At 38.1% G+C, this 21,232-nt stretch overlaps 1 protein-coding gene and 1 long non-coding RNA gene across 3 annotated transcripts in view; one reads left to right on the top strand and one right to left on the bottom strand.

The window, feature by feature from the left end:
- pax2b (paired box 2b) overlaps window positions 1-4,769 on the bottom strand; it is a 112,664-nt gene extending 107,895 nt beyond the window's left edge. The window contains exon 1 of the mRNA XM_008436887.3: window positions 4,748-4,769. The gene's annotated coding sequence lies outside the window, so the exon portion shown is untranslated. The remainder of the gene's footprint in view (window positions 1-4,747) is intronic.
- LOC103481444 (uncharacterized) overlaps window positions 1-21,232 on the top strand; it is a 120,582-nt gene that overhangs the window by 47,321 nt on the left and 52,029 nt on the right. The window lies entirely within an intron of this gene.

Raw genomic sequence — 21,232 nt, 5'->3', positions numbered from 1 at the left:
TTCCTTCTGTGCTTTGTTACTCCTCGGTTCCTTCCTTGGTTATTTATTTCCTTTCATTCATTCATTCATTTGTTATGTCCTACCTAACTTCCTTTCCTCCTTCTGTCCTTTCATTGTGTCTGAAGGAACTTTTTTGTCTCTTTTCTTGTCTTCTTACTTGTGTTCTTCATTTTTTCCTTCCTTAAGACTACCTTCTTTCCTTATGTTTTTCTTTTCTTGTCCTTTACCTCCTTTGCTTCCTTTTATCATTCCTTTGCTCTTGGTTCCTTTCTTCCTGTCTCTGATTTTTCCAGGGTCCATATGTGGAGCCAGTTCACTGTAGAAATATTGTCAGAAATTCACTAATGTTTTTGAAAATTAATTTAAAGGTCCAAGAACTCTGGAAAACTGCATGGAATTTTACATAAAACATAAAAATCCGGACTACCATTCCTTTAGAAGCTAAATGAAGGGGAAAAAATAGAAGCAGGACCAAAGGTCTCCTTATATAGTTTAATGTTTCCCTTTAAATGCTGTCAGCAGTGACTCTGCGATAACAAGAAACACCCATGCTGTACACCACACTGGTCAGGTGTCAGGATTCATTATATTTGGCTGGAATTTGCATAATGCAGGAGGCATCAAATTAAATTAGCATAATTCCTGTGATTACACTTGTTATTAAATGTGAGTGACATTGATTTACAAAATGGCCTGATATAAGGTTAATGGCAGATGTCACCTCCTTCTTTCTTTATCTTTTCTCAATTATAATAAAGCTCTCTTTTCTCCACTTGGCCATTTATGTGGCTATATTCACAGCTTAATGCTGTATGCATCCCTGCCTTCACCTCTGTGTTCCAACCACCTTCTCTTAAACCTTGTTTCTGTAATTACATAAGGAAGCAATTTAAATAGGATGAACAGCCATAACATTGGTGTGCCCTGGCCCATTTAAGCACTTCTAGGATGGCTATTATTGACTGTAATTTGTCAAGAAAGGAGGAATTGACAGGGCTAAGAAACGGCGAGAAATAATGTTCAATCAAACCTATTTTACAGTCATAGGAGAAAAAAAAAGCAGCTGACTTAAATGTTTGGTTTTATTCCTGCAGAAAGCATAGGATCATAATACACTACTATCATAATAATACAAACAGCCTGTAGGCTACAAAATGCAAGGAAGGCCATACTGTGTGTGTATCCGCACACTTTCTGACAGAGACAGAAGGGTTTCAATCTCTTTTTCATTTCATCCTGATAGCTCTGCCTTTTATTACCGAGGGACACGAACGTTTCCCGAGGTAAAAAGGAGAGCACATTCCCAAGATAAAGTTGGACGTTTACAGCTATTTCCAGCAGTAATGTATTATTCCGTTAAAGCAATGATCAGGTAGTGTTGGATGAATGGGAGATGTTCAGCACCATTACTGCCTGGCACATCAGTGAGGCATTATTACATTATCGCTGCTCTTTAGTAGGAGATTGGGTGTGTGACCGGGTTCTGAATACACTCATCCCGCTCTCTGTGGCGTAAATTGCAGATTGGCTCATTGACTTCAATGATAAAATGTAAAAATTGCCAGTAAAGAGAACATAGACTCAGGTTACTCCTTAGCTGTTTGTCAACGGCAGATGTGACTCAGTTGGTGCAGAGCATGTTAAAGAGTTCCATCTCCCAGAAGTCAATGTCATTTGTGCCTAAAACTGGTAAAGCAATAGCTCATCTTGTCTCGGATGTGTCAGACTACACTGCCTTTGTCTGAGCATAAATGTGCTCCGGTGGTGGACTACAATCCCCAGAAGTTACTCAAAGATTTCCAGAAGTCAAGTCGCGCATAAGAAACAGCATTTATGACAAAATGCAAACGGTTAACAATGATTCAGCAACTAGGAAAAGTATTTACACTCCACTTCTTTTTTTTTTTTAGATCTCATCAGGTTACAAACACAAATTAAATGTATATTTCAATTTTTGTGATAAAATAAAAAGTGGAATATGAGATTGAAGTACAAAATATGGAAAATCTGAAAATCTGCATTTATATTCAGCTCCTGATATTTAAACTATCTTGCACTTTAATCATTTCAAGTGTGTCACTTATAGCTTTGTATGTGACTTATATTTTTTTCTAATTTCCTATGTAGAAAAGCTGAATCTCAGTCAGATAACCAAAAAGTCACAATTAGATTTCAAAATGGGACCGTCTAAAGCTAAATATAGTAAATTATTACTACCACACACGTCTCACATCGTTTTCAGTCTCTAAAATATTTTCTATCTGTATTTATCTCTAACCACTTTTGCTCTAAGTCCACAGCATGAAGCTGCCACCACTGTGTTTGTGTGCATGGTGTGCAGTTTATTCATTCTTTGTGTAAAAGTTTTAATTTTAGATTCGATTCCTCTGACCAGAGTACCTGCTTTCTGATGCTTGTTTTGTTCTCTACAAATCTTGTCACAACTGAAGAGCAGCATTCTATTGGCTTTCTATCTGCAATTTATAATAAACTTGCCACTCTTCAATGGAGGCCAGGTTTCTTAAGGGACTCGGCAGATATTTATCCTGTCAATACATTCCCACACTTGAGCCGTGGATTGATGCAGCTCCTCCAAACTTAAGGCTCTCACCCTGGACTGTTAGATTAGGCTGACAATCATACTTGGTAGGTTGGCGTCTAGGTCATAGTCTTTTAATTTTCAAATGATGCATACGATACTGTTAATTAGGTGATGCATGAAGCCAATTAGTTGCAGTGAATTATATTTAGTGATATCAGAGTAAAGTGGACTTCATACAAATCGCCACCACAGATTTCTGTCTGTATCTTTTCTGCTTTTTCACAACTGTGAACGACGTCCTCACACAATATCCCAGTACAGCTCGTTGAAATTTGTTCCAGTTTTGTTATTGCTTTTGCATGGCACTGTATCACTTGCGTATTTAATGGTGATGTGTGATAGCTGACAACTAATTATTTAAATGAAGCATCAACCATCCATCCCACGGACCATGTGCTTGGCGTACACCTTGGTTCTGCATCAAAGAAAAAGCTGGAAGCGTTATTATTCTGCTTATTAGACCAGAGCAGGTTATTCTGGAAACAGATACTGCTAATGTTATTTTGCGAGGCATCTCAGAACGACATTAATCCATGATAATTACCTCGAAAGGAAGCAAATAAAGACAAACTAATGGCGAGGTTGATCATCAATTTCGAACGTGCGACTCCAATGCCCCACATTTTCATGCAGGAAGCGTCCAGTTGCCGCACTTCTGCTCGGAATGCCTTTTTAAGTGTATATTATCCTGTCCTTGACTGTGGAAGTGCTAGGAGAAATCATTAAAGCAAATTAGTCTATTAACATCCTAAAGAGCATTTATCTTGTGGATCAATAGGCTCTCATCTTCTTTAGAGGACCCTTTGGTGTCCTAAAGTCATTATGAGCCAGATCATGAGTATAGTCAATTCATTACATGCAGATAGGCCAATAATTATTGACACCATACTGGAGAGTACCAGTAATAATTTAAAGTGCACATTTTTGTAGCATGTTTAAAAACAAAAATATCTTCTTTTATGGCTAAATATATCCATCTGAATTTATTATTACTTCTTTTGCAAAATCTAGGGGAAAAAAACAAACAACTGAGACGTTTAACGCATCCTCAAAGAAAAAGGGAGGGGAAGAAAAAGTCTCTTGGCATTGACGCACTTGTCGCAGATCAAGCAACACTTCACCATATGATCTTCTCTGCTTTGCTGGCTGTGTGTGAAGATGCCATACACTAGACAAGGATTGGATCCGCAGTCTACCGGCACAAGCTCTGTGATGCTCCAATCAACATGCAAGATGTTCAGACATTTATAATTGCATCATTTTGCAGCTTCCTGCATGTGACGTCACAGCTGCTTACTTTGTCATTTGTGCCTGTTGGATTTGTCAGTATCAGAACTTGTCATATGCTTGTGTTTTTTTGGGGTGTTCTTTTTTTTTTCAATGTGATTTCCTGCTTCAACATCCAGTACTAAATGTGCATTTAAAGGAGCTCAAAGAACAGAATAATAAGATCCTATGTGATCAGGGCAACATACAGAAATCCTCTGAGTAGTCAGTTTTCCGTGATGCTGATTTGATGAACATGAGGTAGTGTCATTATCATCCCCCCAGGCGATTGTGAGCATGTTGACCGAGGGACGCATTGTGCAAAACTCATAAATCTAACCCCCTTCCGTTGTCCCAATAATAGCCCTAAATTGGAGTAAAATGACTTTCCCCCTCACTCATCAGTTGTTATGCTAAAAACAGTAACCTCAAAGTGACCGCTGCCACACATAATACGCTGCGCCGTTTGTTGCGTGCTGAAAAGGCAAGCAGGAGCTCCTTCTGCTCCCCATATGGCCCCATTGTCTTGGTAATGCTGTAGAATGCGACCCCCTCCGGAGCGTGCTCCGGGCCCTGCTGGTCGAGGATAAACTGTTGGTTTCACAGAGGCGGGCAGGAGGCCTGTGGACACAGCAAGCGTGCACGATGTGAGCCTCCCATGTGCGAAGCCAGTCGATTTCCTCCCCTCAGCTAACTTCAAGCCAAGCCCTAGACGAACAATGAAGGAGTTCTCTGCATCGCATTATGATCAGTCAGATTTGTGTGTGTGTGTGTGTGTGTGTGTGTTGCTGTTTCAGGTAGAATATATGAATATATTTCATGCTTGTGTGTTAAAGCCTTTATTTAATTACTCTATCCCTGTCTCACAAATTTAAACACCTTTTTCTTTCTTTCTTTCTTTCTTTTTTTTTAAGAAATTCAGTTTGTCAGTCAATTAAAGCAGTCACAAATTTTCGCACTGACAGCTATTTAAACACAAACTGCAGCAGTGTGTCAAAAACCGCTGCAATTTTAATTAATTAAAAACATCATATTTTTAATTAGGATGTTTAGACACAGAGCATAAACAAATAATTACAGCCACTTCCATTGAGAAATAATTGTAAAACATTTTAATTTATTGTTTCATTAGTTGTATTGGCATGGCAATGCGGCACTGTGTGAATATTTCCTCCATAGTTTCCATTGTCTGGCACCTGGTAGCACCGAGGCTAGACTAATCAGTTAAGAAGTTGCTGAGTTGACACAGACGTGCTGAAAAGAGCATTAAAACACTGACTGGCCTCACCAACCCGAGTCGCATTTTAGCAGCTTTTCTAGCTAACCCTCAGATTCTTAGACCTTAAAATAAAGTTTCATTTGGTTTTATTATATTAAATTGCTGTCAACGGTTTTGATGTCTACCTTACAACACATCAAGATTTAACCTTTAGTGGTGTAAGAAATAGTAGAAAATGTTACATATTCAAAATTTTCTAGCACATTTATTTTTAATAAATGTGCTTTGTCCTTGTAATTGCATCGTAACCAAAATAGATTTAAAAATTATCTTCTAAAAGATGTGTAAAATATATTTAGCAATATACTTCAAAATTCAGTCTTGACATTAACAAAGAAGTAGAAGACTAAAATATTTTAATTAGAAATTGTGCAACATTTTAATAAATTGAATCATGTGTCAGATGCTTTTGACAAAACATGAAATCACCTGGTTTGGTCCATTTTTGTTACCATATTTTATTGATCAATCCTTTGTCATGTATTTACTATAATCAACAAGTTACAGTCATGTTTATGCCTTTTGCATTATGAATTATAATATAAATATATATTAACATTTTTTAAATTTCATATCAGGACCTGTCAACTAAACGTTTTTTTTTTTGTCTGTATCACAATTGATACAGAAAAAATACATAATTATTGTGTTTTTCCAAACCAAAATGATATAAAGCAACATGTTGAAAAATACGTGTGGCAGAAATCCACCAGTAAAACACCATATAATATACTTAAACACCTATAAGTATAACAATTAATGCAAACATTTTTACTAGTTTTATTTAAAAATATTTGTAATTTTTTTGGTATTATTGTATCAAAGACTGTATTATTATTTAAATAAACATGTTTTGTGTAGCGGGCTGCACAGTGGCGCAGTTGGTAGAGCTGTTGCCTTGCAGCAAGAAGGTTCTGGGTTCGATTCCCGGCCCCGGTCTTTCTGCATGGAGTTTGCATGTTCTCCCTGTGCATGCGTGGGTTTTCTCCAGGTACTCCGGCTTCCTCCCACAGTCCAAAAACATGACTGTCAGGTTAATTGGCCTCTCCAAATTGCCCCTAGGTGTGTGTGCATGGTTGTGTGTCCTGTGTGTCTCTGTGTTGCCCTGCGACAGACTGGCGACCTGTGCGGGGTGACCCCGCCTCTCGCCCGGTACGCTAGCTGGAGATGGGCACCAGCAACCCTCCCGACCCCATCAAGGGACAAGTGTGTAAGAAAATGGATGGATGGATGGATGTTTTGTGTAAATCGTATTTCCTGTAGCCCTTTCCGCAGAAGGACCTTGATTCAGATCCATCACTGATCTGCATCTTAGCAGTGGTATTTAGCTGTCATGGACTTAGCTCCTTCATCAGAAGGTAGAAGGTATCCATATGATTTGACACTTCAGGTGAACTTCCAGCTGTGTTAAAGAGAAAATACATGCCTCAGAAAATAGGCATGATAAATACAATTTGCAATAATGTGGTCAGTGTAATTAATTAGTGATGTATCCTTTTGGGTATAAGTGCTTATTTGTAAATGTATTCATTGTAATAATCGAATTTGTTTCTTGATACATTTGATACAGTCTTCTCTCTCTTTCTCTCTCTCTCTCTCTCTCTCTCTCTCTCTCTCTCTCTCTCTCTCTCTCTCTCTCTCTCTCTCTCTCTCTCTCTCTCTCTCTCCTCCTTCTCTGTCTTAATAAAGAGTTAGCCATGGCATTAATGAGAGCAGGGGGGCATGGACACGGACCATGACCGCAGCTGCTGGCTGTGGGAATGCAAGGGTCACTCGGTCAATTAATATGAAGGCTTCTCTTATTATAACTTCTTCAATGACAAATAAACTGTTGGTATATACACAATGATCTGTCGTATCATTTTGTGGAGGACAAGGGACATTTTCAGCTTGGCTGCCTGTACACCAGAATTTGAGTCGGCCCTGGAAAAGCTGTTTTGTTTGACCCTAAGGAGTGAGAATTGACAAAGCAAGCCAGGAGCATTTGTTTCATCTGCTAAGCCATAGATTGAAAATGATTTCCCAATGCCCCGTTTGAGATCCCTGTGAAGGGGGTCATCAATTATTTCCTGATACGTGACACAAAATTGTACCTATTTTACTGACCACTGCTTTCTGGTTGGTCAGATAGCATCTCTTTCATCAGCCCATTATTGATGGTAAATGGAAGCAGAGTAAACAGACCTGTGGATTTATTTCTCTTTTTGTTGCTGCCAGTTTTTCAAGGTGAAGAGTGGGACCAAAAAAAAAAAGAGTATATAATTTTTTTTATTTAAAAAAAAATGCCTTCAAGAAAGGGATGTCCATTTAGTATTAAGAAAACATCCGATAATTCAACCTTTTTATGCACCGTGTATCACACAAAAGAAGAAAAGAAACAATTGCAAGACATTCATCTACTATAAAACTCTTTTAGGCATTGCTGTTTAATCTTCATTTTGCTGGTGTGAGTGTGAGTCTGCTGAAAGCACAGTGTTTTTGAGTAAATGGAGTTCTAAATTGCTTTTTTTAAGTACCACGCGCCAGGGTAATGTCTAGAGGTACAGACACAGCATTCCGGTGGCAATGATTTATGGTGTGGGGCAGCCACAAATTGACTTGTATGCAAGAAATGTAAATGGAAGTGGGACATTTGATGGAGAAGCTCATTTCCAGCCTTAAATGTTTTAAATTAACCACACAAACTCACAAGGCAAAATGTTAATGGGTATTTTTTTTCTCCTTATTTTAACCCCCATTCTTCCCCCTCCTTAAGTTAATCTACATTACAGGTCAATTTATTAAACAAACAGCAATACTGCACCAGATTTGCAAGGATCAATGGATTTGACAAAGGAGATTCATTCCAGGAAATAAACCTTTGAAATTAAGCAGGGACTGAGGTGACTATTTGAAATGATGCATACTAAAATGACGCTACAAAGACGACATCGCCTCAACCAGACTTTTCAACACAAAATGTGTCTATTATCTATTTACTGAAAAAGACTCTGTTGCTGGATTACACGATCGAGGAGTGGGGGGGCGGGGGGCAGAGTCTGTGCCCTCAGGCTGGAGAAGAAGTGGCCTAGAGGGAGAAATTGTTTTCTCATAACAAGAGCTCGTGGTCTCCCCAGGGACAATTACAACGTTAGCTCCCTTGTCAGAGTAAAAGCCGCTTTCAAGCTGCTCCTTTCATAATGCTATCATGTTTGCCCCTGAGATATGCCTGTGGTCTTCATGTCTCACTCTCTTTATTTCTCTCTATCACTATTGATTGAGGGGCCATTTATATTCACAGTAGGGGGCCTTAATTATGAGTGTGAGTGAGGCCAGCCAAATAGGACTAAGTGGTAACAGGGGGCCACTGCCACGGGGCTCTCTACCTATTTAACATTCAGTGCCTCACTTCATGATCATTGGCAGTACATTTATAAAATCAATGTTGCTTAGTGGATAATAACAGTTTTGGAAAATGCTTCAATTGAGCTTCTACAGTTCGAGGTGGCATTTTGTTTAAGGACTTGTGTGGTCTAATTAACAGTTGTGTTTTATTCCAGTTGGAAAGCTTGGATTGAACGTTCTCTATTGAAAAGCTTAGTTTTCATTCATCTGTAAAAGTGTCCAAGCAAGGCAGTTCTAAGTATTTACATCATATAAAACATAAAAATATTATAAATGCATCACTCAGTCAGCAGTAGTATATATATTATGATATATGCTACTGATATACTAGTGTGATATATTATGTTTAAATATATCACTTTGAAAAATCCAGCAATATAATAAATATGCAAAATTAGAGAAATTATTATATTTTACATCATAATCACAGCTGTATTTCATTTACTCATGAGAAACAAGTGTAATTTTTAGGGAACATAAAATGTAAGCAATATTTGGGATGATAAACTTAAAGTTAGTGATCCGATCCTCAGCGTCGACTCATGGCGTATTCAAACTTAATGAGGTAAAACATTCGATTCATTTTTTTTAAATGTACAAATTAACATAGTTGGATAATATTTAAATACATTTAGTTTTCATTTCGGTTCATTTTTATATTGTATGGGTTACTATAAAAATGTCCATCCATTACACTTTGTTAGGTAAGCCAATTCCCTCGAGAATCTCAAGGTTGGAGCGTTGCCTCCTTTTTAAATTAAAGTACTCTGTTGGCAAAGTGAGACCATCTAGCCAGTAAATGTTGTGGGGGAGCTTTAAGTCTCTTAAGTTTCACTCAGTTGTGGAAATGAGCTCACGCTGTAAGTGTTGTGGTAGCTTCGGTTTGCCAATTATCCACACAAAATAAGCTCTTCATCTCACCTCTTCAAGCCTTTTTGCTGTACAAATTCCTTCCTAAATGACAACTGGCAGGCAGAACAGCTGAAAGCCCATTACTTGGTGCGTGGATGACATTTACTCTAGTTATTTCATTCAGTAGGCTCCTAAATATGTGGCAATGGCTTTGATTAAGAAATATCCTTCACTTGTGGTTCCAGTTTGAAATAACAAGACTCCCTCTTTTTCACATTTGACCTTAAGTTAGAGCGGAAACATTTTTGGTTCAAGGCCTCTTTTTGTGTGGCAGCGCTCAGCGGTGTGGCCACCATGGCTGGAGTAGTGGTCCAGGGGTCACGTGGTGCCTGGCTCATAGGCCCCTGTGTCTGGGGTTGCTGACAGGAGGACATTGTGTTCCTCTTTTCTTTTTCTTTTTTTTTGGCTTTAACCAGTCAGCCATGGCTTACATGGTTTGTTGTGGCCCCAAGATCAGAAGGAGGAAGTTGAATAATGTCTTCCTATTCTTTAAAGGAAGGGCTACGGTTGGTTGATTATAGAATAGCTTTGACAGACCAGAGGGAACTATGGCTTTTGTCCAATTCCCCACACAAAGAAAGGTAAGTTCAGAAAGAGCTTGGCTTGGCTTTTTTAAGCACATTCTAGCTGACCTACTCCTCATCATCCTGCCATAAACTTATTAATACCTTCAGGGACTCCCACCTACACCTACACAACCTGTCAAAGTACAGCCACTCTCCTAAAATAAGGCATCATTTTAATCCAAGGCCAGCATGAAGGGGATGAATGAATGTGGCGTATGCTGCTTTATATTAATCTAGTGTGAGAGACAAAAATCTTAATACCTCTATGGTGGCATACACCATTTTATCACTGGGTTTTGTTCAGTTTTAAGCATAAAATAATGCTTCTGTATTTGTGGTTTGATGTGATTTCATTGTTTAAAAAAAAAAAAAAATCTATTTATTTAGCTCCTCCCTTTGCCCATGTGCAAAGCCGCGTGACCGCAAGCGTGCACACAAAGACCCACAATCCAGACAGTCGGTGAGAATTAGCATTTCCTTCAATGTAACAAGGCCAATATGTTTCCAGAAGTGCTGCCATACTGAAACAAGTCCTTAACAAAACAGAGCCTCGGGGCTCGACGCTGACTCCAGGGACCCCGGCAGCCTCCACGGCCTATTTGTTCAGCAGAATCTGTTATTCTGTCACAGCAGGCCTGTCACTAGTGAAATCATTTAAATGTCCAATCCTGTATTTAAGCAGACTGTTTCACAATGAACAGATGAGCAGCACTCAGAATTTATAGCCAGACGCATCAAAGGATACGGCAGAGCAGTGTGAGACCTGGTGGAGCAGGCCGTCCTGTGGGAGCTGATTTAGTGCGTTTTTTTTCCTTTTGCGACAATAGCAAACATTTATAATGAACGTCCTGGGTATTCCTCATTGTAATTTCAAATTTAGCACTTCGACTTTACAGTAATTGTGATGGAGGGTAGCTAATGTCACTCATTAGATGATTTCTGTACATTTGCAAAAAAATATATATTTCCAGGCTTACATTTCAAACAGCATTTTATTTATTTTTTTACTTTCTGAACATTTATTTGGGATACATTGTATGTTTTAAAAATAATGCATCAGCACAATGGCTTCCAAGGTAAAGGGCATCTTGACCACTTTAGCTCATCTCAGCTTGAAATCCAAACAATTATTACTTCACTAAATTACACTATGCTAAATATCGATGTTTGAAACATGTTTCTTTAAAATTAAACAAGTAAAAGTTTTGGTATTTGGCACCTAAATAAGGTATAATTTAAAATTTTCTAAGACGTTCTGAGATCCAAGTGTCCAGAGTCTGAAATTTCTGATTTTTATCATTTGAGCAAAGGAATGAAGAGTAAATTCTAGAAACTTCAAAGTTTCTCTTCCTCTTTCCATACTAATCCAGACCTGGAAAATATACATTTATAAATCAATACTTTAGAGATAGTTTATGGACATGCATTTTGCAAAATGAAAAATGAATCGCCTGCTTTTCGATGAACTCAATCGGGTAACACAAAAGATCAGAAAATAAAAGTGCTCCATTCACACAGGAAAAAAAAAATACCTGCAATATTTCAGGTTGTTTGTTATACTTCAAGTGGGACATAGTGGACAAAATGGTTCAGACAACCAAAAGCAGTTTGATGTTGGTGTGTAATGGACCTGTCAGCTCTGATGGATTTTCAGCTCTGCTATGTTGTTTGTCCCACTCCTGACAATAGACAGTTAAGGAGATCGCCCATTCCAGTTCGTTTTTGTTCACAACCCAACTTCCTCATGAGTTCAATTCAGACTGAAATGCATAATTGTGAGAAGCAGGCTGCTCTTTGGAGGGATTTCTCATAAACATAAAAGCTGTTCTGAAAATTATGATCAATGGTGCAACCAGACCCACTTTAATTGCAGATTGTTCTCTGTGAGTAATGGGACCAAAGCAAAAACAGATAATGGGATTCCTTTGAATTTGTAAAGCAAAATAAATGGGGAAAAAAACCAGAAGAAATCCAAAACCAATACCCTGATTAGGAAAGCAGATGCAAAGGTGATCACCAAGTGTAAATGCAGTTCTTTCAGATGTAAAACAAAATGTGACTCTTCGCCCCCCTAATGTCTGCAGTTGTTTCCTACCACCATAGATGATTTGTTTATTAGATTTCCAATCAGAATATAATGGCTTTGAAACATTAGCAGCTCTAGGGTAGATGTGGCTGAATGTGTCTCCTAAAGAGTCCCCAGCCGTCTCGATTTCTAAACTCTTTTTCTGAGTGTAAACAGACCAGAAAGAGAATTAAAAGAGACTGTATCATCGCTTGCCATGCCACTGTGCAATTCCCGAGAGATGAGCATTAAGCAAAAGGCAAAATAGCGGCATGTTTTTCCTGTAACTGTCATAAAGACCCCACCTTCTGCGATTGCTATTAGCCAGGATCACAGGAAATGTCATATTAACAATGAATGTCTAATAGTGAGGGAGATTGTCCTAAGTATGGGCCCAGCAGGAGGGTCTCCTTAACTCTAATTCACACTGAAGTCGGATCACCCTGCTAAGATCTCATCAGCTTTATGGCGCTCATTCTCAGCCACATCCTTTTCCAATGTCCATGTCTCTCCCACTGTGCGAGGCAGGCTGCGGCCATCACACTTAGTCATTACCCCTCTGTTTGATTTCATATAACACAAACTGTTGTTGATGAGTTAGTTGGAGTAGGCGGGGCAGGAAGTGACTGTTTTTGAGATTCTCTTTTTCTGTGCCAATTTTAAAAATGTTTGTTATTCTTTAACTTCACACTGTAACTTGTTCGATGTTCCCAGTTGTTTGAAACACAAAAAAGACGCAACACTAAAAAGGGGCGTAGGGGACACAGAGGGTAAAATCAGCAATTACTTGAGACCAGTCCAAAGACGATTAGAACTGTTTATTTTAATAGTTCAAACACCATGTACCTTAATGTGAATAATAGCTTCACAGACAATCAGCACCAAGGAGAGTGAAGGTCGCTCTTGGATTGGCTGCTTTGCAAACGTCAGTCAGCATGTCAAGTAGATTAGACACTTTTTTAAATATTTATTTTAGAAAACAATCTGCAATTAATAATTTAGAGTTAGGTTTCACAGAAAAATCCTTCAAATACTGAACTGCCGGGGTGAAAGTAGTTTTAAATTCTTGGGGGTACTATGACAAAAAAGAAAAAGAAAAAAAAAAAAAATATATATATATATATATATATAGCTTCTTTGTGTGCTTTGGAGTTTTTGTGCTGATGAATTTTTTTGTGAAGCGATAAAAGCTGGTAGCTCTTGAATTACTACAAAATAAAGCTGTATTTCCTTCAGCCCACTGGCTGCAATGTTGACCCCTTGAGATGCCATGAGACCTAAATTCTGAACATCATGGCATGGAGTGCATCCCAGTTTTCCATGTCTGGCATGTAACCATTCATTATAGCTTTTAAACTGGTTATATTGATCCTGTGTCCAGACAGAGAGATTAGTTAATTTTAAACTCCTATTCTGCTGGTTATTTTGGTAATGGAACCGAAATGCACAGAATTGCGCAACACCTTGTTGAAACAATAATTACTGAGATTATTTTTGTCGTTGGGTCATTAATTTGAGCACGTTTTGATGATTTTTTAGTTGTTGTTCTTCAATAAAGTTCTGAACGTTTTGATAAGCCAATCAGAGGAGGACGTGCTGGTCTCAGCGCCCTGGCGACGTTCAGTTTGTCACCTAATGAGATGGACTCAAAACTTTCCGCGATCGACGTGTTGCACCGCTGCCCTAGTAAAGCACAAACAGTTCAGAAACAATATGAAATGAGAAAAAAATTATTTATTAACTGATTAAGTTGCGTTTTAGATAGTTCTTGAAAAACTAATCAGTCACAGCTGATTGGTGGGTGCACTCCCGGCTGCTCAGTGAACCCATCGATTCTTTACAGCAGACAGCTGCTCCCCTCTCTTGCAGGTACTGCGTACCCCCTGCTAAATCTTTTAGGGGTACGCAGTACCCTGCCGTACCCCCTTACTTTCACCCCTGCTGAACTGTGACTAAGTGAGGCTCTATTGTACTCTCCTTTCCTCTTAGACTTTTGAAATTGAAAATCAGTGCTATCATTTTTAGCAAGCCAGTACACTATGTTGTTTTTCAGTTATTGTTTTTTTTTTGTTTGTTTTTTTCATGAAATATCCACCTGATCTTATGTAATTAACCATTTCTTGAAACTTGCAAGATGGGCTAAAGTTGCTGGCACAGATCTATTTTTTTTGTCAAGGTAGAAAATATTCATAAAATAAATTCAAACACATATAAACAGTTTGAGTCCGAAATGACATGTATCACTTTATTCAATGAAATGGAGAATCCAACACAGCCTGATTGTTGAGTCTCACTGCGGAAACACCTGTCTCTGCTTCGTCTCTGGAACGTGCTGTCTAATGTCTATCACCAGTCACGTACAGCACACACATCCTGCTGGTTTGTTTGAACCATGAAAACAACCACAAAACAGCCGACTGGATTTTTGAGAAACAGAGCTGCAAACAACATGAATTTTTCAGCTTCATAGTTGTGGTCGTAAGATAGACGGAGCACAACTATGAAGTAACAGCAGCTAGATTAAAATATCCCTCCCTACTTCTTCTTTTAGCGGTCTGTGGGAGAAGAAGCATGACACCAAGTGAATCCAAGGGCTTGTTTAAACCATTCATCTGTTATCTGTTTCTCTGTCTTCAGTTTCAGTAGAATTAAACGGACAAATCAAATGATAGCTCTAATCTTGTAACAAGCAAAACATACACACTTATATGCACACATTAGTCCAAGCCATGTTAGGGGATTATGATTTAAAATTAGTTTTGATCCATATTTGAAATTCTTATTTTGAAGCAAGAAAGGAAGTGGATCTTCTTTTCTCCTCTTCTTTTTTTAGCTTCTTTATCTGGATGCATTTCAGTGACCTGGTAAGAAATAGACAGATTGATCAACAAGATGCAAACAGTTTGTGAACTCTGTGAGAATATTCATGACTGGTTGACGTTAGCTGGCATCTGCTTCGGTGTTATAGTGACTTAACTGAAAACTCACGTTTTTTTAGGAGTCTGGATTACAGTTGTGCCTTTCTAGTGGAGAATCTAAAATATTTAGTGGTCAAACTTAAAGGTGATGAATTACTAAGTAAATAATATCACAAAGTGGGACAAAAAACTTTAAGTAAAGTATAAATAGAAACAAAAAAAACTCGTTACATTGTTAAGTTTATTTTCTTTGCTTCATAAAAAATGGATGCTTTGTTTTTATGATGCAACATGATTTACTGTGCTGTCCTCAATTAAATAAAATGAAAAAGAAAGATTGTATTTTTCTAACATTTTCTTACCTGGGTTGCCAAGGAGTGTGAATGCAATGAATAATAGGCAAGGTACACAAGTAAAGATATTTAGATGTTATACATGACACAAAATTATGTTTGGTATTGACAGTCTGGCATTAAAAAATGCATCAGTATTTCTTAGTGTCTGTTTAACTTCTTGTTTTATTAGCAATAAAAAGGAAAACTCTAATGCAATCCAACAGTGTGATTTGTTATTTAATGAGACTTTGAAGAGATGCCAGTGTTCAAGCTAAAAGCATTTCAGTCGTAATGTGTGCAGGAGACACTGAAAGGGGTCGAAGACTTCACTTGTTTTACTCGGCTGAATCGGACAGGCTGCTGCAGGCACAGAAGCCTCAGCGTCTTGATAGAAAACTTGATAGAGCAATGGGCCGTGGTGGCACTGAACACAGGCTTACATCGATAAAATTCAGCGTACTGTGTATACAGTACGTATCCAACGAGATGTGTATTCGGTTGAGACCATTAAAATGCTGAGAGAACCCTATAGCATAAATGAAATTGTTGTACATACTCACTGGGCCCTGACCGACAAAATGGAGTGCAAATGTTAAGTACTGCTAGATGTAAAGTACAAACACATTATAGGCAGGTATTAGCTTATAAAACACTACCAACCAGAATGTGAGTAATCCTTGCACACCTTTTTTAAATGCTCGTTTTGCAGAAAAAAAAGCAAGAGTTTGTCGATTTAATGAAATGCCATTTGAGATTAAGGAGATGAATTAAAAGTTGAAATATTTTTAAACAAATATTTTGGAACCTTGGTGCTTACTCTGGCTCTCAGAAGTTTACAGAGTTCTGTAACTATGCAGATTTTCTGTCAGACTAAGTTCTGTGATGGTGAAAAATTAAGTTCTCCTTTCTCTTTAGTGCTCTATATGTGAAAGATTTGGGTCAAAGCCTCATTTCCATCCGAAGAAGGCAAACCCAGACTATAGCATTACCACTAGCTATTGTTTTCTTGACGTGGCCAAAAGACGCCAGTTTTACTTAAGTGACTCCATAATTTCAAAGGTCTAAAATTTAACACGGTTTTGTTGTGGTATTGTTTTCAATGGGACATGCTGTTTACGTAGAGTAGAAATTTTCGATCCCTTCTCTTTACTATAAGATAGTTTTGATGATCTGTGCCAAACATGGATTTACGATGCAAATTTCCAAATGTGTCAACTGAGATTTACTTCAGCATAATCAAAATCACTATATTTAATGCGAGATGTGCACCTAAGAAAACTAAATTACATTAAATAGTTAATTGAAGTATTGGTCTAAAGGCCCATCTGTGCTCCATGTTAAATATACAGCCACATATGGAGATTTTTGTCTGTCTTATGGGTCCATGTCTTACATATTTTAGTCTTATCATCAGGGAGCTTGCAGATGCATATCCAAATGTAACAAGCTGTGCAATACTGGTGGTAACTGGTGGGCCGCAGAATAGCTATGGCCACTGAAACCAGCAAAGAAGTTGATGATGACAAAAATGGCTGAATTTCTCCACCCGCAAGTCTTAATATATTTAACATGTCTTCTTCCGGGAATGTACATTATCAAGATTTTCTCGACCTTCACGCGTATGCAATTGTCCTTTGGATTATGAAGCTTACTCAGAACTGCCCTCTAGTGGCTAGATTGCATAATAACCATGTCAACTTAATAAACAAATTTCATGCATGAGGTTGATGATGGTTTAGAAATGGGCAGAGCCATTTTTTTTAGTGAAGTTAGCATCAGTATGCAGTCAGGTTATTGCAGTTGGATTGTGATTATTTTGTTACAGATTTGTTTGATTTGCAGTTGAATTGTACAGGATAACAGCTCACATTAAAGTTGTAAAAAGTTTTACACCAGGCTCATGATTATAAGCCTGGAAATCTGACACAGATCTCTACACTTTTAAGATCCACTGCATTTTTCAGGTGTGAAGAAGTGTAGTGTTGTTCTATAAAGTACTCTCTCCTTCGAGAAGCAAATTATGTTGTTATTCAGTAATGTCAAGTTTTGTTTATGCCTTAACAAATGAATCGTGGTCCATTTACTGGGCCTTTTGATGGCATTAAAATGTAGCCACATGATGTCTCTTAAAAATATACCTCAAAGTTTGGTGTGCTCTTTACTCTGAAGGGGAAATGTTCACTGATTTGTTACCACTCAGCAGTACTTTTCTTCTTAATGAATTTTTAATATCCTTAATGACAGCAGAAGAATGATGTCATTAGGAGTGGATGTTTGGAAAACGCTGACTTGAACTCTTTTGGATGACCATTTTTATAATAATTTAATATAGATTAACGCTCCATAGTAATGAGCACTTTGACTGTGAGGGGGTGCGTCCATTTAAAGAAAGGCCCCAGTGTTCATTTGGCTGTACACACTAAAAAAGGTTTTTTATGATCCCTGTGCCTTTTTTACTGAAGGTTAAACATGTTGTCGGATTAGTCGTAAATCACGTCTAACAGTAAACAAGACTATTTATTATGATGTGACATCAATTCTGCCATCTTTTCTGAAAGCAAGCGAGTTATCACAGGATCCAGTCCTTTATTTAAGTATCTACTTCCATTCATGCTGGGATCATCTCCGGACAGAGCAGTAATGCCATGATGGCGTAGAATTAAGATTGTGTCCTCCTGGTAATTTACCTACTGGACCTTGCGCGCTGGTGAAGTGTGAATCAATTTGTAAAGGATAGTTAAATTTCTATAACAACCTCCCCCTTCTTCACACTCGACTATTTCACATGAGCTATTAAAAATGAAAAGAGAGGGGAAAAAAAACTATGTAGTGTCTTATGAAGATGATCAAGGGGAAGGCCGCTGACTGGGAATGATAAAACGAGTGGCTGCACTTTCACCCCCTTTTATTTTCGTTTAGCCTACCACTGTACTGTATATGTACAAGCATTAGGTCAACAGATAAAGAAACAAGCCCGGAAAGCTGAGAATGAATAAAACAAAAAGGAGGAAGCACGGCTGGCTGGAACGCTGATATCCCTTGGCAAAATATTTTATCATATTCAGCAAAGGAAGACCCCTTATTTTATTGATTTGAAGGGGAAAAAAATCCCAGAGGCACTAGAAGGAACAGGCAATGATTAATGTCCCCTTCAGAAAAAGAAATTATATGGAATAAATTAAACTACTGCGGCAGCAAATTGAAAAATAAGGATGTAAATGAGGTTTGAATGCTTAATATCTTATAAAGAAAAATAGTCAATGAGGCCCAAAAAATGATGAGGGATTGCCAAAGAAACATAATGTTAACTCTAATGGCTGAGGGTAGATTTTCTTTACTGTCAGAATTTACCTGTCACCAGTGATTTCCAGGCACATAAATGAAAAATGATCGGTGCACTTTAAAGCAGTTGAAGCTCATTTTCACAGCATTAAGAGAGGAAAGTATCATTCAGGAAATCAGATATATTTTATGCCCCCAAGTAAAATCCTACCCCCTCTACATCTCTTAAAACGTCAATAATCACCTTATTGAAACTGTTTGCAGGTGCGTATGGAGAACATTACGCTCATGTAAGGAGCTCGTGGTTTATCACAGGCTTCGTCTACAAGCGCTGTCTAACCTAAAAAGCGGTCTTCATGTTAATGAAATGATCTGCGCTTGATTTATCTCGCCGTACCAAGTTTATTTTTCTTTCACCGCCGTAGGAAAAGGTCAATCTGCTGAGAGTCGGCTCCTTTGATATTTGTCACTTGGACTGCTTTAGATCATCCTCATCAACACTCTCTCAATTAGGCCCAATCTGGAATCAGTCATCCTTCCGGTTACCGGATACACCGCTGTACGAGCAGCACAACGCCCGCTAAATGAGAAAAGCCAAAAGCAAGAGAGAGAGCGAGAGAGAGAGATCCATGGTACGCTATTTGTCGAAGTCGTTTTGGAGTTGGCCCCCGGTTGTCCCATCCATCAGAGGTGGGGTAAAGATGAGACAGTGAGATGGGGCCTGGGGAGTGGCAGTCGGGTGCTTGCACTGCACCCCATTACTTTAGATGGATAGCAGAGGGGTGCTCCATATTAAACACTGTTCCCTCAGTCGGAACCTTTAATTATAACTCCTCAGTATCACTTACAGCAGCCCAGCACAGATGTTAAAAACCTTTCGCGCCTTGGTTACCCCACCTTACTTAATCTCAAGGAGGGGTGAAGATACAGATGGCATATCAAGAGTCTGCGGATATGCTTCATCTCTGACAACAGAAGCAATTTTGTTGTTAAGTAGGGTGGGGGGAGATCAGTGTTTGTGTGTGGTTAAAAAAAAAATAAAAAATTCGGCATAATTTGCAGTGAAATCCCTTTGAGTCAGAAGTTACCAGCTTGCCATAAAGGTTGGTGAGGAGTAAAATGTATCAGAGCTCGTCACTGAGGTGGTGCAAGCATTTGAGCCGGAAGCGAGACTTGTGCTCACTGATAGTGAGGGAGGATTGTAAATCTGTGCAGCTTTGAGCAGCTTTGTTTACATATTACAGTCTTTACTCTTGTCTGAAGGGTACAGCTGCCTTTACATCACCCTGCCTCTGTGTACGGCTCATAAAACTAAAGAAGAATATAACCCTGCTCTGGTTTGTTGCTTTAACATGATGTTTTGGCATCACTGTTAGACTAGTACTCATGCAACCATCATAAAAACTGTGTTGATTTTTTGCAGGTGCTCAAGTTTCCTTCCTTGTCCAGATATATGTTTCAAAAATATATGAATATTATAAATATACTTCATATTAAAAAAAAACAGCAGCATTTCAGTCATTTTCACGTTTCTTTGGAACTAGAGTTTTGTTCAAATTACCAATTATTTACCAAACAGTTCACAGCATAAGAGTGAGATATCTTAAAGTGTTGGTTAAATTTGACTGCAATTCTTTTTTTCTTTTTTTTTAAATCTATTGTGAAGTGCTTTATGAATTTGTCATATACAGTTTACAGGATAACTAAGATTTTTTTTTGGTGGGTATCTTATGAAATAATTGTCTAGCTTATTATTAATTTAAATTTTCTGACTCTGTGGTGGCCTCATATGTTCTATGATGCTCCCTGATGAATCAACAGTTTAACTACAGTTGAGAGGAAGTAGTTAGATAAGTTCATGTTCTTGGATGCTCCTTGGACCCTTCACTCTTCTTTCTTAGTGGAGTTTAAAAACCAAACAATATTTTACTGAATCATCATCATCTGAATTATCTAATTTTAGTATTAGGCTAAAATGTATCTAATTTTCTGATAACCCGTGAGACTGGTTGAGTTACAGACTTTATGTTCATTTAATAAAACTAACAGTTGGTGGAAAAAATATTCATTTCAAGGACTGCATGTTTGGGATATAGTTAGAGCTGCAGTCCCTGCTTGTGTAAGTTGTGACAGTACAGCAAAAACATGTATAGGATAAAAGCAGATATGCAAAAAAAGTATATATTCAGATATATTTTATATTTTATTTAACTCTTGATCTCCTGTTAGCTTAGCCCTCTCATTAAACAAGATTCTACAAGAATTGCTTCTTACGGTTCCCTGTATGAAACCTGGAGCTGCAGCACATCCTACCTTTGCACTCAGTTTGCCGTGTTTAAATTACATTGCACCTCCAAGAACCTCTGTATCCACAGTGTACCACTTTAAAAGCTGTTTACTGGAGTGCAATTTACAGCAGTGCCCTTGTGTTAAAAAAAAACTACAGAAAGATATACAGAAACCTTTTGTTTGTCACTCGTATTTCCTGCTGATCAATAAGAGGTCACTGTACAACTCCTGCATCCATAATGTACTCCCTACTTCATACCAGTATTAATTACATCTGTGTGATCTTGTAAAACATCACTTATTGCTGTCACCTTCAAGTTTGCAATCGCTAAAC

This window comes from Poecilia reticulata, chromosome 19, assembly GCF_904066995.2.
Source record: "Poecilia reticulata chromosome 19, P_reticulata-male-v2, whole genome shotgun sequence".
In the NCBI taxonomy this organism is placed as follows: Eukaryota; Metazoa; Chordata; class Actinopteri; order Cyprinodontiformes; family Poeciliidae; genus Poecilia; species Poecilia reticulata.
Note: the sequence above shows the minus strand (reverse complement) of the source record. Positions and strands in the feature narration are given on the sequence as shown.